The 18,277-nt window shown below is 40.7% G+C and overlaps 1 protein-coding gene across 1 annotated transcript in view; it reads right to left on the bottom strand.

Annotated features, from left to right (window-relative positions):
- PLCB1 (phospholipase C beta 1) overlaps window positions 1–18,277 on the bottom strand; it is a gene marked incomplete at both ends in the record, with an annotated part of 371,390 nt that overhangs the window by 247,165 nt on the left and 105,948 nt on the right. The gene's annotated exons all lie outside the window — the stretch shown is intronic.

Raw genomic sequence — 18,277 nt, forward strand, 5'->3', positions numbered from 1 at the left:
CTGCTTTTATTTAAATCTTAGGAAAGATCTTCTCATTAAAACACCAACCATTAAAATAAAACATCAGTGAGGACGAAAGTATTTTGAAGTGAAATATAAAATGCAGCCCTTTTTCAGTGTATTAGTATTTTAAGAATTGGATTGCTAGATGCAGTGAGAAGTAACAAACCTCAGAAGATCCAGGATACTGCTCCAAAGCCAACAGAGTGGGGCACAAGAAAAAGAAGGATGTTTTATTTGCCTTTGTTTTTAAAATACACAAAATGTTAACTTCACTGTGAGAAATGATACAGCATGTGATTCATGTGACAGGGGAATCGACAGCTGCATCTTCCATATTCTCTAACAGCACCTCAACAGTACAGGGCTGGTACAATTTCCAGGAGAACCTACTGTTTCATCCTCCTCCTTTTGTTCTCAGTAAATCAAATCTTCATATGTACTCCTTCAAACCACACCTACCTCCTGACAACATAACCAGTTTTTCAAATTCCAGCACTAGGCAATTTCTACTCTTGCCAAGGAATAAAAGCCCATGCCATGCCCTTTGCACAGCCTACTCCACTGCTGCTGCTTCCTGCACAATTAGCACTTGGTTGCACATCTTTCAGGAGCTGAAATCCCCTGCCTAATTAACAGCATCCTGAGTCAAAGATTACCCAGTTATCGAAAAGATTTCTCTTTTAAAATGTCTAAGGAGGCAAGTATTTACAGAGTGACCTCCACTGAATGGCCTGCCGCACATTATAACAAGGGCAGGCAGGGTTTATTTGGCCATTGTTCCACTCAAGAGCTTTTAAAACACCTCGTTTGAATTTGCTTACAGGTACAGCCTCATCATCTTGTTTTAAATATTACTGCTCAACTCAAACAAGGTATTAAAAAGACACTGAAATCTTCTATAAGGCAAGTCTTCTTGACTAACAAGGACAGAATTCACAGCAAGACTACAGTGAAATGGCTTGAAGAAGACAGTTGTCCTCTACATGCACAAAACCTTCTGCAAAGGAAGACAGGCTTAAGACAGAGCCTATAAGTGGAAATGAGAACAAATACAGCAGCGCTGCATGTGGTGCCTTCGTAGGCCGGTCTCTGTTCTCTTAACAACTGATCTCCACTCTCCTTTCCTCTCTCAGCTTCCTTTGCAGAAAAATCATTTACGATCTGCCTCTTTAAAAAGATCTCTACAAGCAGGAAAACCCAGCATCTTGATGTTCATACCAGTTCCCAATAAGGAATTAAGTAGCAAAAACTGTGTAATTAGGGGAAAAATTGCTATCAGAACATTTTATGTTCTATATAAAGTGTCATCAACTTTGCATACAGTTCGCTTCATTAGTGCCATGAACATGAACCGCTACATCGTTTACTTATCTACAGCTGCTGTAAATCATCCTAGCCAGATGACAGCAGTAGAATAGCATTAACGCCAGCACTTTTCTGGCTAATGCCTTGTCTTATGAAGCTGCCTTTCCACAGCTTTCTTTTCTGAGATGTCTTTATTTGACAGCAAATAATTGTGAAAGGAACGTCAGGGAGTCATGCTCACCACCAGCAGCAATGCAGCCACAGGCACAGCACAGTTGCTTCAGTTTTCAGACTGCACAGAGCAGGAAAGAATATTCTGAGTTCCAACTCTGCCTTCTACTGTAGCTTTAGAAACGTTTGGTGCTTCCTGGTCTCTGACAGTTAACAATGACCTCTCATTCAAAAAATAAACATCTGATGAGTCTGAGTGGCACAATAAGATTGAATTACTTCAGATTAGAGAGTTAAAATAAAATAACGTGTATCAAATGCGATGAGCTTGTCAGGATTTTCCTCCTAAATTTATGGAAATAGATACTACATACCTTTCTCACTGATAGCTGATGTTAAGCTCTGCTGCAAGTCATCAATTGAGAACACTTTACTATTCTGATTTGAAGGATCTTCTACCTACAAGGAGTCTCTCCTTCAATTTACAATTGTGGAAGAAAAGAGTAAATTTTACTTTATTTGAGGAAAAAAAAAAAAAAAAAAGCTCTACAGGTTCATAAAATTGAAACGTAAGCAAGGAAAATACTTGAATCAATGGAGTGCAACAGGGAAGAAACACCTTAATAAAACAAAACACGCATCCTGTTTTAAACACCATTTGTAGTTCTCTTCTTCCCAATTTTACAATATCCACACTATTCCTGTGTAGCTGCAGAACTACATATAGGGCATTGTCTGATTTAGTTACTACTGTAAAATTGCATTAGACACAGAGCTCAAAATAATATCTATTCTGCTCCTTGGCTTTTCTACAAAAACACATACATTTGCAAACATTCTATGTGCCATTCCTACTAGTCTGCAGTTTATAAAGCACAACTGAAAGTCTACATTTATAGTACTACAGATAACATATCTTGATCTTTCACTTTCTGTAAACCATCTCTTTCATCACTGGAACAATGTCAATAAATAATCATGCAGCTACAGAACTAAAAACAGCTCAGGCTTTGAACACACCAAGAAAAACATGAAAACATATGAAAATATTTGTAATTAGATTAGGACACATAACAGAAAAAGATCAGAGTAGCAGGAGGTGGTGTGCTTTGTCCATACCCACCTTTGGCCCAGCTCGTGCTTCAGCTGTTTGAGATGAGCTGCAGGATGCTAACGGGACAGGGCGCTGTGCGGCCCAGGCACCACTGACAGAGGGTACCATCAGACAAATTGCATCTTAGCTCTCAAACACCAGGTGCACTGTCAAACATATTTTCTTCTTCCAAGAAACACATCACAGATAAAGGAATGGAACTGTAAACAAATTATAAACCACCTGTGAACTGTGGGTTAATGCAGGACACTCACGAGTGGTGTGGGCTGCACAGCATTGAATCAAGCTTTTTGTTAGGAGTGATTTCATGGGAAGCAAGACTAACTGTGAAGAAACTTTTTAAACAAAATAGAGAAGCATTCACTAAAAACTAAAATGCAGCTACTCTATGTATAAATACACTGGTAGGTTGTGCATAAGCAAACGGTGACATGGATTGAAATCCACAACTGAAGGTTCTTCAAGTGGCACTTGAAACCACTTCAGAGCAGTACCTGTAGTGATTCTAGTTAAAAGTAAAATAGTCATAGAACAACTAAATAAACAAATATGCAGATGTACTAAAGATGTACTGGTTTTATGAACTGTATTGGTTTTATGCCAGACAGCAGAGGTTAGTCAGCTGTTTCCAACCAAAAAACAAACGATGCTGCTGAAGCTGCACCCCGCAATTCCTTTGGTCTCTCCAGGCACTGTTTGAGGAAGCTGGCTCTGCGGCTTCCATCCAGGCTGCCCGCTGCCAATGCAAAAGGAGCTGGGGAACCAAACTGAACTGAAGGTGACTCTAAGATGACCATACGTGATTTGCAGCCCTGTGAGTTCCCTAGGGCAAGGTATCCCTTGGGATACAAATGGTTGTGATGCAACAAGCAAGCAGCATTTCCCACATTTCTAAAGGAGAACGTTCTAGACAGCCCAGTTGAAGTGTTGCAGCAGGACTCCTGGACATAATATGGATAAAACCACTAATAGAAAAAGCTGAAAAAACTGAACCAGTCTAATTATTTTAATCTAGCAGTATCTTCAGCAAAAGAATTTCACCAATACCGACTATTTCAGATGAGCAGTAAGCAAAAATATTTGCAATGCATTTAAATTAATGAGTTTAAATAGCTCTATTCTAAAATGTAGATTTTTTTCCTCCAAGTCCCCTTGTGATATTGTTTACTAAAAATGCTCATTAGAATTTTGTTAACTTCATTCACTTCAGTCTTATGCTCAAGTAATAAAATTTACTCTACATTTGTTAACAAAGTCTCCAGAGCTTTTAATTAAGCTCATAAGGCGTGAATACAAAGAAATCAGAAATGTTACAGCAAATTACACTGAAAACAAAAATATTGAATGTTGGGCTGTGTGTGCCCAGTCAGCACCCTGCCTTCCCAGCCCAGTGTTTTCAAAAACATTTCAGCATCATTTGCTGGCCACATCATTTCAGGAATGGAAAGCTTTTCAAACACAATATACAATTGTACTTTTCCCCAGCCATGTTTTCAAATATTACCACTTTTATTTGTAGTTTGGGCATTATTCTATCTCAGATACGTACAAACGTACAAAGTGACAAGACAGCCCAGTTTTTGCAACGTGACATTTCTGTGGGCTGTACCACAGAGCTGTGGCAAGGGCACCTTGGAAAAGAGTGAGTGTGGCCATGCAGAGACCACTCCTGTTGGCTTTTCAAGCTCAAAACTTACTATGTTACATAAAATTAGAAGTAAGCCAATCAACTCACTCTGGTGACAGGAATTTTAAAGAATACTCTCACGTACCTCAAGAACAACTAAGTGATATTGAGACTTTTTCTTTCCTTTGGTGATGTGCTTGTTGACCACCTGCTCATTTCCTGGAGACATTTCTAAACCCTCTACTTCCTAAAACTAAACAAAAGAAAATCAATCCCCCTACCAAACTGCAATCATTTACTGATGTGAGAGCAAGAAATGAAAAGTAAAAAAAAAAGAAGCTTTAAGACTTCTGCCTATGGTCACAGTTCCAGCAAGAGAAGCAGTTTATTTATGAATTTATTTACTTCAGGGGTGGGCTTGCTTTGCCATCAAGGAAACTGGGAAGTGTGGCCAGTACTGATAGCAGTCCTATAAATAAATGTTGGCTTCACACAGAGCTGTAGTTTACAGCAACTAATACAAATGAGCTCCAGTCTAAAGCACATGAAAAGCACACTTCTATAAACCTACTGGATTGCATAAACAACTGTCTTCCTGGCACAAGTGAGCCTGAAATGCTTTCTTCTGCTCCCTCTGTCCAAAACTGAGAGCACTGGTTTAAAATGAGTGCTTTGGCTATGCATGCTTTGCTTTTATTCTGCATACTGTAAAAGCCACAAGTCCATATTCACATGTACACAGTGATTCACATGTACGCAGTGCTGCAATTCCCCAGCACAACCCCATATGCAAAGGCTCACAAAAAGATGCATGTCTCAGCTCTCCTCTTGCCAGCCCCCCGCTCTTCAGCAGCAAGAACATCTGTATGATGTTCACCTCACCAGCCTGCACTTCTTCATGCCGTTCATTTCTTAATGCCCACAAGCAACCCCCAGCATGCACTCCTAGGGAGAAAAAAAAAATATTCACCTGCATCTATACCAGGCTCTGCTATTCTGACTATTCTCTCATCATCTTTTCCCTTGCTATGTAAGGTTAGAATTGTACCTTTCATATTTAACTGCAACTGAAATAACTTTATATCAAGCAGTTTTGTAACATGTCTGACATTAGCTCCAAGAGTGAAGGATAATTCAGTTCTTGTTATACTCTAAATAATCCTCCAAATAGTTTGGAATCTATCATCAGAATAAACTGCATGACTAACAGGCACAGTTACTACTCAGGGAAAAGCTTCTGACAGTGCTCTTACATTCTCATCACTCATCCTAATTCTGGATTACTTCGTGTAAAAATCTCCTTAAACAGCACTTCGCCCCTCAGCCCTCCAGTTCTGGTGTCACACCTTCCCTGTATGTGCCAAAGAAATAGTTGGTCATTACTAGTTTTTTTCCAACAATGCTTCCCAAGCGCTTGCTGAGCACTCTGATGAGACAGGCTGTGGGAGCAGACAGGATAGCAAGGCATTGCCTTAAAATGGCGTGTGCATGGCTCAGCCAGCTAATCCAGCCCAGACAATTTTGAATCTTTGCTTACTGGTTCTCATCACAAAATGAGCTCTCAGTGGGTAATGTACATAAGGGAATCTTAATAAGGATGAGAGAACCAGCATAGGAGCGTTAGAAAGATGCTCAGGTTCATGTTCCCTGATTTGGTGAAGCTACACAATTTCAGTTTTCTTCCTTAGCACTAGAGCAAATACAAAAGATCTGCCAGCCCCAGCAGAAGGTCTCTTTTTAGTCAGCGCAACGGTGTTGACTAAAAGGACCCCTGGCACCTACAACAGTGGGATGGCCTGCAGCAAGGGGACCATTGCCTCCAGCACTCCTTTTCATTCCCCAGGAGCACCGCTCGCTGCAGGGCTGTCATTAAACACTCATTTTCCATAATTCCAAGAATAGCATCATTGTAAAGAGCATAAAACTGCATGACAGTAATTGGGTCTTGCCACGTGCCAGAAAGCTAATAGAGATTGTGTAACATTTGTTTACAGCCTGATGAGTTTTACCTTGGCATTTGTAATTTGCACAAAGAAGTTTTCAATTAAAGTAGAAAACAGAGTACTTTTCCATTCTGATGCATGGGCATTTAAATGCTCTTAATCAAGCTATCTGGTAGCTAAAAAAATATATTAAAAGGCCTTCTTTTAATTACATAATCTGCAAGTGTCATATACAAGGCATTAAATTAGCAATATCAAGTGATTATGATTCCAGAGATAAATTTATAAATAAACCAAAAGGAAAAGACAAGCATCATCAAAATATGCCCAGAGCTGAGCAGAGCCTTCAAGTTTTCTTTTTTATTACATAAGTAACAGTTAAATAATCCTACTTGTCCTCCCACTGTTTGCAGCTCTCCCAACTCTAGCAGGATGTAGAAAATCCAGTATAAAAAAAATTAGTTTCCCCAACTGAAATATCGCCACAAACGTATCATTGTCTTAAAACAGAGCTAGAACATATTCAGTGTTTCCTACTACGATTTACGACAATATGTAGTTCCTTTGAAATATGCAGAAGCATTTCTACTTCGACTGCAGTGAGAAATGCAAAACAAAGTTCAATCTGATGGATATGATTTGCGACATCCGACATTGTTAACAAAACAAATGGGCACCATCTGCAAGGGCCCACTGAGAACACTGGAACGCAGGAGGAGGAAAATACTGATTTTAACTTACACTGCTGCATAGTAGGATACCATGAACATTGCCACGTCTGAATCAAAGGTGGATGGCTAATACTGCTAAAAAGTAGAAACCGTGCATAGCCACGAGAGCAAAATGTGATGGGTTGGCATCGACCAAAGCAGGAGCGAACATCTACATGATCAGCAATCTCAACTCCAACGCACACAGTGCCCAGCTGACCATTGAGAAGGACAGTGTATCAGTGATTCCAAAACCAAACTATTCTGTTCTTCCAGTTAGCACCAAGTAAAATCAAACCTCCGCAGCAGTGCAGGAAATGATGTTCCTACACTGTCTTGTCAAATATTCTCCTTCAGACACAAACAGGTTCCTCTGCTCCCCTCCTCCTGTTGCTCTCATCCTAACAATTCTAATATTTATCCAGGTAGAAACAGTCCATAGACGTGAAGAACAGGCTATAACAGAATCAAAATAAATAGATATAAATTTGTCTATAGAAAAAGATGACTTCCCCCTACAAAACCAGAGTGTTGTCTTAGCTGCACATAAACAGAAAGAAACACTGGAGGAAAACCTGCAGGGCTGCAGCTCTGGGTCCAGTTGGGCAGGTCCTTGGGGCAGCTTGGACAAGACGCACAGAAAGAAATTCTTATTCTTGTTGGGGCAGAACAAGACCAAACCGGACCAACTAGGCTAGCAGAAATCAGCTGTCCTCATAAAATACAAAATGGCCATTTGGCAAAGTTTGTTTTTGTTGTTGGTATTTTTAGCACCCTGCTTGCTGTTCTGCAACAAAATGGGGCATGGCTCCTACCAAAAACCAGCACTAAGCTCCTGCTGCCGTCCCACTCACACATGCGTTCCTCATCTGAAGACAGAAGCATGGATTTTAATGCAGTCAAGGAGCACAGTGCTGACACTCCTGAAGCACCTCTGTCATTGGTCTTTCTCTGCAGAACAGGACGCTTTGTGTTTTCACACTGCTCTATCAGCCATCCTGACACAGACAAGTTCCTCATGTTTGCCACAACTCAAAGGTAACCATCCAAATATTCTGGTCCAGCTCACCTGAACTTGGTTTTCCTGAAGCGTTTTAACAACATGCAAATTGCTATCATTATTTCTGAGCTGAATTTGATGCCCTCCTCCTTTCATATTATGACCCTGCCTAACATTACTGTTCTGCTTCTGCGACTTCATCAGCAAATTTGATCATGAAGCTGTTTATAAAACACATCCCAGAAGCAGAACACAATTTCTCATATAGATTTTTCTCGTGTATTTCATTAATCCTGAAGGAAGGAGGTTAACTCAGAGCAACAACAAAATCTATGCAATTTCACTTATGGCATTAACAATATAGGACTAGTTTCAAAACAGAAAAAGTGTTTAAGTGCACTGCAAGCCAGACTGCAGTTTCTGCAGCACCTCGGAACTACCAGATCCTTCTATCATAAAACCTCTTATTAAATTTGTGAATTGGTAACGTGTGGCTTTTTTACGTTGGTATTTGGACACAACGGAAGGCCTAATTTCCTCTGACATATATATATTTATATAAAAATTACACATTAATTTGTACTTTTTTTAAATTCAATCTTTTATTAGTTGTGTGTGACTCTGTGCCAGGAGCAGGACTAGACATAACTTACCTGCAAGTAAAGAAGAAATTCAGCCACAATACCCTTCAAGATAGCCAAAATCTTGGCAGACCCATGGCCTGCTGGAGGAGAACTAATTGCTGCAGAACCTCTATCTGCTCCAACGCAGCAGTTCTGCAGCCCAGGAAGTGGGTGCTGTGGATATGGCAGAAACCAACCAATTTGGATTACAATGTTAGTGTTTTTAATGTATACTGAAACTTGGCTTAGGTTTTCCCTGAGGAAAAATGAGGAAAAATACATTCTTTTAATGGGTGTTAGGATGATCTATCATCCTATCATCATGATCTATTTATCTACAAAATGGTTTCCCCTTTGAGGGAAGCTGAACCCTGACCCAGAGGTAGGGCACAAGAGAATGAGAAAATACCAGCCACTAGGGCTTAGCCTATTCCTGAATGGCACGTTTGCAAGTCCATTCTTATTCCAAACATGAACACAGAACTGGATACTGCAAAGCACCACAGCCAGGAACTCCCTACAAACTCCCAGCCAAGGGTATTTCTTCTCCAAACAAAGGTAATGGAATTTTTTTTAACCCAACTCAGAAACTCACCAATGTAAACCATGTGGAATCAGACTTTATAAGATTGAAGTTTCTCTTCAATTGATTGCTGTCATTTCCAATTGCACAAAGGTTTTACTCTGCTTAGTTTTGCAATTCAATCGAGACCTTTCTACTACCTAAAAATAGTGCTAAACTGAACTTTAGTTAAGATCAGCATTGAATCTGCTATTTCTCTACTTTCTCTAGGACAAACTGTGATCCTCAAGCTCTCTAGAACACTTTGCCTTGCCTATGGCAAGCATTCCCTTAGCTTTGACACATAGATAACCACTTCGCTCCCTGCATGCTCCTGCTCGTGTAACAGCAAGTGCCACCAGCCCATCCATTTTTGGGGAAGATCCCCATGGTTGGCTCAATAACACCCCAGAAGCAGAATCCAGAGCCTGAGCTCCCCAGAGGTAACAGCTGATAATTTCATTTGTTAATCCAGGATTAGGCTGAAAGGCAATGAAGCCGAAAAACCAGAGAGAGAATTTGCATTCAATAAAGCGATAAAGTATTTTGTTAATACTACAAAAATACAATTAGGATTTACTTAAGATTGGATTATTCCTATGTTTTAGTAGGTAGCATAATCCTATTTTCATTATAATAAGGTGTGCTTGACTTTTTTTTTTTTTTTCCCAAGACAAATACTATAACATTAAAACAAATGATCAGATTTTTGGATGTACTTATCTCCACATTCTATTCTTGTATATCCACTGCACACTAGAGCAGAAAAAAAACTTCATTCCTTCCTCACCCTTTCAAAAATGTAATGCACATAGTTTCAGCAGCAAAGAACATTGTGATGACTCCTAAATTTCCTCAGTAACTTCTCCAGAGTTCCAAGCTGTGACCAAAGACACTTCACACTTGCTTAAAATCAATGACAATGACACATTGCTCAGCTTTTGTATTCATTTCTTTAGGTCTGACCACTTCACCTGGTACCACAAGGAAGTACCCAGAGAGTCTTTTATACACTGACGATCAGAAACAGATCAAAGCTTTCCCACCAATTAGAGCCCAGCAGTTTTCACTAACCAGTAAGTTAGAAGTACAGATATCATGGAAATCCACTAAGTGGATATTCCAATCAAATGGGGGAATTTTCATTACTTGTTCTAAACTCCGCAGAAAAATGTTTCTGCTTTGGCATTTTTGATCCGAGACTGTCCACCTCTGAACAGGTTGCCCAAGGAGGCTGTGGATGCCCCATCCCTGGAGGCTTTCAAGGCCAGGCTGGATGTGGCTCTGGGCAGCCTGGTCTGGTGGTTGGTGACCCTACACACAGCAGGGGGGCTGAAACTAGATGATCTCTGAGGTCCTTTTCATCACAGGCCATTCTATGATTCTATGAATATTATCATCTCAGCACTGCTAAAAGCACCTCCAAAATAACTTTGTATTATCCTAGATTTTTAAATTATGTGCTAACTACTGTAAAGATGCCATTCATCAGATTTGACTAAGCTTTACTATGACTTAAATGACATGCCAGGCTGTGCCAGCAGTGATCCCATCTCTTTGGATTCCAAACCCCTGTCCAGTACTACTGTTGTAGCCATCTGCCTCCAGATACACACTGCAACCAGCTCTGCTCCCACCAGTCCCAACCCAGAGAGGGGAAGGCAAGAAGCCCAGCTTCAACCTTCCTTCTGACACAGGGCAGAGGTGATTACCATCAAAAATGCTATCGCAACCAGGAGACAGGAAACATTACCCAAGCGTTGCTCTGCATGGGGTACGTGCTTCAGTAAGCAATGAATTTGTGCCTCCCAGTGCCCTACTTCAATCCCCCACTGCAGTCACAAAGCTCATACAAGAGCTTCATGTGTGGATTTAAAATAATTTTGGAGTATTACAGGAGTATTTGCAAGCACGCAAAGCTGTCTCTGACAATTCTTTTCACAATCACATAAAAAGTCATACTAAAGTAGAAAGAAACAACTATACTCAGCATGCAGGATTAATCAATAGCAGCCTCAGCAGCAAAATTTAAAGCTCAGGTTTGCTGACACTTACTGGTATTCTCAGCAACTCCACTATCATCTATGTGCTGAGCAGCCTCCTATTCTAGCTTTTAAAATTTACAAGTCAAGTTAAAATATCACATTTATAAAATACTTCCGTGCTTCCTGAAGTACAGAATTTCTTGTAATCGGTTTCTGCTAACACTTGGGCATAGAAGAATACAGACAATAAATGAGATAGATCTGATATAAACATAACAAATGAAAACATAAAACCAAGAAGCACAGAAAGTTAACTGAAACAGTCAGTGAGCAGGAAAAAAAACAACTTCCAGGCAATGATTCATTGTGAAAGTCTTGGACAAAAACCTGTGCTTTCTTCTACACCTGGATGCCAGGAAATAGTGAAGTCGATGGCTAAGATTTACAGTTTATGCCAGGCTTCAGGAAAGGTCCCAGTTCCCCAGGGAGCAAAGGCTGTAAATAAAGCATCCTGACAGTGCTGAGCCATGCCAGTGGTGCAAGAAGACATGGATCATCTCGGAGGTGGCCTCAGCCTCAGGCAAGAGCAGCCAAGTGAGCTGCGCCTGGAGGCAGAGAGGGAATCTCAGTGGGCTTCAGAACTCAGGTGCAACTCGCTGGTGTTCATCCACACCACTAAGCAGCCTCTGTGCTCAAGACATGAACTGTAACCTGATGAAGCATAAAGAGAACAGCTCTGCGCTGCTACTGAATGCTTGGATCCGAGCCTCATCGGAGCTCTCAGGAAGCTTCACCTTGCTTCCACAATTCCATGAATGTTGTTTCCAATGATGATGTTTTTTTAGGTGATCAAGAAGTGAAAATCTCCTGTCCAAGCTCCCAGGATAGCAGCACTGACAACTTTATTTCTGGAGATACAACACTTCCCCGAAGAGGTTAGCTTCCAAAAAAAAAGAAAATTCTAGAGCATCCTAGCCATGGGCAGCAGAGAGATGCTTTCTGCAGAGGCAGTTGGCCCTGGCAGGGGAGGTGCGACAGGAGAGTTGCCAGCTGCCATGGGAGCCTACTGGCTGTGGTGGAACAGTGATGCCAAGCACAGGGAGCCAGGCCAGGAGGATTCACATGGTCACAGCCCCCGTGGTGTCTGCAGCATTTCTGCTGCTTCCACTTCCCTGCCTTACAGCTGTGCCCACATGAACGCTGCGCTGATATCATCCGCATAAATCCATATTAACTTTCCTTAATTAAGCTCAACTCAAGAAAATGCTGATATAATAATATGCTCTCCGTTATGTAAAAAGTAGTGATGGTGAAAAAACTGGGAAGGGATGTTTGAGGATGTCATTGCTACACCTAAAGTGACTGGGACGCAGGTGAGCTGCATGCATATCCCATTTTTGTTGAGTTTTGTATTCTATTTGTATTTGATTTTGGCAGAAATAGAGCACTGCTTAGGCATAATTTACATTAGAGTTCCTAATTTAATGCCAAGGTTATTGAAGGAAAAGTGACATGCATTCATCAGTAGATAAAAATAACAGCAACAGCAGCATTTGAGACAGGCAGAGCAACAGACAGTGTGTGCCACAAAGGCCAGGGCTGCACCTCTCTGGAAGGTCCTGCAACCCATGCAGGCAGCAAGGGGATTTTCTGGGGAATTTACTGAGTGGACCACAAGAAAGAAAAGGAAAAAAGAAAAGCCTACATCTATCTGCCATTCCCCACAGGCACTCTAATCGTGAAGATTATTAAACACAGCATATTTGCCTCAGCTCAGACCTTATTACAAAGTAATGAATATCTGTACAGCTTTCAAACATGCTCAAGATGGAAGCTTCTTTTGTTCTGATAGCAAAAGAAAGACAAAAAAAGAAAAAACCCTGACCATAAAATGTCTGCTAGCTAAAATTTAAGTTAGATACCAAAAACAAATCAATTAACTGAATTAGGTTTCTTGTCATTGTACTCATAAGTAACAAGTTATAGCCTTATTCTAACATAAATCAATCTGTAGTATACTTTATTTGCATCTGTAATTTATTTATTTGTGTATTTGTGTGCTTTGAGTGAGTTCAAGAGTTCTCCCCTCACATTTGTAAATTCGCGCAGCATGTTTGAAAGATGAGAAATAAATAGATAGTAATTAGCAACACACCAGGCAGCAGCCTTACTTCCTGCTTACCTGCACCAGTTCTACTCAAAACCCAGCAAAATCCTCCTGATTCAAAGTCAGAGCAATGATCACAGAAGTAGGCACTGCAAGGCAGCAGTCTTGATAGCTCTAAGCATTCAAATAAAGACCTAATTTCCCTGAAAATCACCAGATTTTCTGCTGCATAATTTGGATTATGTTGTTAGTTTTTGAGACTAGTTCAGGGAGTTGAGTTTTTCTCTGCAACATGTCACCAATCAGCCAGCTCTTTGCAGTGAGGAAGATGCATGGTGAGGTAATCCTGAAGTCGTTGCGCTCTAGCTCAGGATTTTAGGCAAACCCACAACGTGCAGCATCTGCTGACAGTACTGTAGTAGTTGAGGCCTTGGTAAATTTCCTATATTAGGGAGGCTTCATTATTTTCCTCTGTAGAGTATCCTCTATTAAGTGAGAATATTTGGGGCCAGGGAGCAGAGAGTATTTTTCAAAGTGGGGACCGCGCACTGTAAACATTTTGGCATAAGTGCAATCCCATGATCCACAATTTCCTCTCCTGCAGATTCCAGAGTGTATGTCATTTAAATCAATTTATCTCCTGATGAATGATTTATGATTTTTTTGAGGGAAAACATACTGATAAAACGCATCTAAAGTTTTAAATGTGAACATTTGCCATGGGGTTATTTCCTCACTCCTGCCAACCCATCCTGGTATTTCTTCTCGTTACCAAAAACACTTGCACAGTTGCATTATGATTTTAGTTTCCATAGAAACTGTTACAGGCTAAAGTAAATACAAGATAGTAAGAAGTGTGAATTTCACAGTCTTGTGAGCATGCTGCTGGCAGACCCATTTTCTCTGCCTAACCTTTCACCAAGGGTTAATGCTACATCTCGATTTTAAGACATTCTTTTGAGTGGCTCGTCCATGCCTCATAAAGCTGTGTGCATGATCAGATCTACCTGTGTGTCTTATTGTAAAAAAAACATGTTTCTCTGAGTGTTTGTGTTATTTTATTTTGCAGACCACTTCATTAAACTTTACAACAGGAATTGCTAGCTTTCATTAGTCTGCACACCAAAGGAAAGAAAGCTGGAGAGAGTGCTACCAGGTAACGTGTAAATGAAAGGAAATAAATAATTGCTTCATCGCAACTAATGGTTTCCACATGGCCTTCTGCATTTGTAAGTACAAACAATGGGAGCTCTCAGCATCCTGGTGCTCTACCTCTGCTCATGCCGTCCTGTGACAAAAAGCATGCTGTGTTTCCAAAAGGCTCTGCTGAATTTATGTGTGGTCACATCTTCCGAAAGAAGAAATGAACTGCATATTAATCTCCTACTCTCAAGTTTTCTCTTCTTCCCTTCCTAAATGATTCTAATGCTTACTAAAAAGGCTAAGTTCTGATAATCATAATTCCCTCACTACTGTATAAATTTCACTTTATTTTGAATTTAGGCATTTTTTTCTAACGTGCACAATTGGTAAATCATCTCTTGTTCTCTTTAGAACATTACTTTCATTCATCTTCACATTTAGAAATCTGCAGTGGTGTTCAGTACTGCCTAAGACTTGCCCTTCTTCCAAAGAAAATACCTTTGTACGTATACTGCAGTGGGATGGAGAACTGTTATTCTTCCTGCAAACAGCAGTTGAAGAGAGAAGAACTTATCCCTGACAAGATGTGGGAAAAAAAGAAGGCAATGTTGAAGTTTCTCAGTAACACAAGGGTTGTCTGAGTACACTATTTATTAATCTAAGGATCGGAGAACAACCTTTGCATTCCCCAGCTGTTACATGCTTAGGTACCTACTAAAGATATGATTTCATCATTAGCTAACTACATTTCTAGGTAAGAGGCTTATTTCCATATACAATCTTTACTCTTCATGCCACACTTTCTTTGCTGTAAAACCACCGTGCCTTCTACTTCCTTCAGCTGGGCATCCAAAGTACATAGGATGTCAGCTTCCTTAAGCTTCCTGGACTTGTCTCACCTTCCCTAGCTTTCTAAAAGGATTCTAGAGTGTTCTAGAAGGATGAACACAAAGCCCCCTTCCAACAAAAGAAGCTGAAGTGCGACAGCCACAGATGCACTGCAGGACCCCTGAATGCGACAGCGCAGAAAATCATTACTCTCCACTTCTAAGATTATGACCTTGGCTCCAGGGCCATCATCTAGAGCTGGATTATTCTAACGGGTTTCAGTCTGATTGCCTGGGTAACTATAACTACTTAGGAACGATGTGAAATAGGATCAAATGGAGTACTATACCTCCTAAACAAGAATAAAGCATTTGGCTGCTTAATTGAGGAAAATTTCTCCAGAATGAAAAAGTATTTAGTTTGTTACAGTAGTGACTAGAAGACACAACGATCAGAAAATTTCTCTTGATTTATGGAAAAATATTGTGAAAATTAAGTGCCAACCAACAAGGCTAAAAGAGAAGCTATCTGAAAAACCCTTTGCATTTCTCTGCTTTTCAGAAATTAGCAATGCCAACAGCTGTACAGCAGATACCCTGAATGCAGCATGAGAACAGACTGTTGCTAGCCATCAAAAAGAACAAAAGTTTGGCACGTTGATGAAGCTAACCAAAGAAATGTTCACTGGTGGATAGTGACTTATGGCAAAGAAGTGTACATTCCACATGGTGAAGAGGAAGAAAGTGTTTTTGATAACAAGGGCTACTTATATTCCTTCAAAATCACTACTTGCTGATGGCCTTCTGACACAGTGTACCTCTACAGTTTAGGTAGTTTGCCATGAGTGTTGTTAATCACATTTAAATTTAGTATGCTAGAAAAATAAAAAAGAATTGCTTGCTTTATGTTTAACAGAAAAGTCAAAGCTTATTAAAGATGACACTTCTATCAATAGGTAACATCGTATCAGAAATACACTAAATAATGTTGAAAAATTCCCACGAACTTCTCAAGTTTTTAATGACAACCCACATATAGAATCCACTCCCTCTTAAAACTCTGAAAATAGATGGAAAAATCAGCACAAACTGGCAGAACTCCCCTAACATAGTATAAAAACTGTACAATAGTATGAGAGCGGGGGTTGGCAGAGGAATTTATAGAAAATTACCTAAATCTCTTGTACAGTGAAAGCTCCACCAGCGCAAAACAACACACTGTCCATTCCATCTGGAAAGGCAAATAAAGGAAGCAAGTTCTGCTGTCCGTGATGATCCCACCAGACAATGTAAGATAACTTCTGGGATGGCTATGAAATGTGTGAAGTGGTACCACAGCAGCAAGAAATATTTGTTCCTGGCAGCTAAAACTCTGTGCCTTGTCTGGAAGTTATGCTGGATGCCATACTTTACACAAGGCAAGATGCTCAGCAGGTACCAGTAGACCCCAACAGACCCACCATGCTGGATACAGCTCAGATTCATCATCACAACACAATCATCACATACACTGTACTTTTACTGTACAGTGAGCAGATCGTGAATGAGCTCTTTGTATGCTAATGGAGACAGCTTTGCTTTCCCGTACAGAAATCATCCAGAAACATCATTCAGTATTTATGCTCACCTGAGTGCCAGGGCTGCTCCATCTGAAAGTACAGCTGTGGATGAGTCTCTAAAACCTGGAACTTTGGCAAGTAACACTCAGAAGTGATGCTGCTCTCTTAAGCCACTGTACCAAGCTATTCCTAGAAACCTCCATGCAGTCACAAGCTGCCAGTGATTGACTTAAGGCCAAGCCTTCCTACTGCTGCTGCATGAGCTGTGTCTTCTGTGTACAAGACATGCACAAGGCTTCTGTAACACTCACTCTTTTGCTGAGCCACCTCACAGCTCAAAGCAGAACAGGCACAACTGGCCCCAAAATGAGCTTTTTGCTTCATATCACTTGCAAAATTCTATTAGCGACCAACCCAGGTGCTGTTTCCATTCTGCCCACACATAAATCTATGACAAAAAGCAAACTCATTCATACAGGTGGTGCATTTCACCACCCTAAAAGTCAGGATTTTCTCATACCCTTCATTTAACACCACCGCTGTCAATCCATAACGTGTGGCAACAAAAACAGCCTTTATATAACCTAATAAATAAAAGTCACCAAGGCAATAGCTATGCATAAATTTTAGCTAAAAACATTTTGTTAGAAGAACATGAATGTCCTCTGTAAAGCGGGTAGCATTTTAAAATAATGTTTTAGCAATTGTTAATACTTTATTGCTATTCATCATAGAACCATTAATCATGGTGAACTCACTTGGTATTAATGTGGATGTCATAAAGTACTTCTGCTGCATTTCAATTATAACTCAGCCTTTAGAATGCTGCCAACATTACATGAAAAACTCTGCAAACCAGATGTGAACAGTCTGTTCAGAGATAACTGCAGTTACATTCTGGCATGAAGAAGCAACCTCTCCCACTGCCATGGTGTACCTCACACCCTGAGGTGGCCCGTGGGGCTGTCCCCTGGCCTGGGGCTGGGTGCAAGGAGTACAGTGGCAGACTGAGGTATAGCTGCAGCCCACAGATCTGGTCGTGCTTCTCCCAGGATGGAGGCAGGAAAAGGATTGCTTTGAGCCGTTGCAAGCTCACAGGCTTACAGCTAAAGAGCAGCCAGGCCATACTGTCAGGACCCTATAGAGGTCTCCTTTTCTCCTTATCATTCCTGCGATGCCCCAAGGCACACTCTTGCTTCCAGAGCTGTGCACTCCGTTGTTGTTTTTCTTTTTTTCTCTTTCATGTGTCGCTTCCGTCCAAATGAAAACACTACAGAGAACATGTGTCTACAACTTACTGCCTTTAAAGACAGCAAACGAGTATGCAATGTATCAGAGAGGGCCTAAGGGAACTGATATCCTGACCTCTCTGAGGACAGTTTTAATAATTAAAAAATCCCTCTTTCTGTCCTCAAGAGGCACTCAAATAAGAAAATAAGCAATACCAAATGCAACATGGAGCTCCACAACCATCAGCTCCTGGCCATCAGGGAAATTGGAAACTTCAGCAAGTTTAACCACAGTGCCAGACAAACCAGCAGTTCTGTTCACTCACTGCCAGCAGAGCTTCCATCACCATTCTAAATACAGCATCAGTC

Source organism: Tetrao urogallus (genome assembly GCF_951394365.1).
Source record: "Tetrao urogallus genome assembly, chromosome: 2".
NCBI lineage: Eukaryota > Metazoa > Chordata > Aves > Galliformes > Phasianidae > Tetrao > Tetrao urogallus.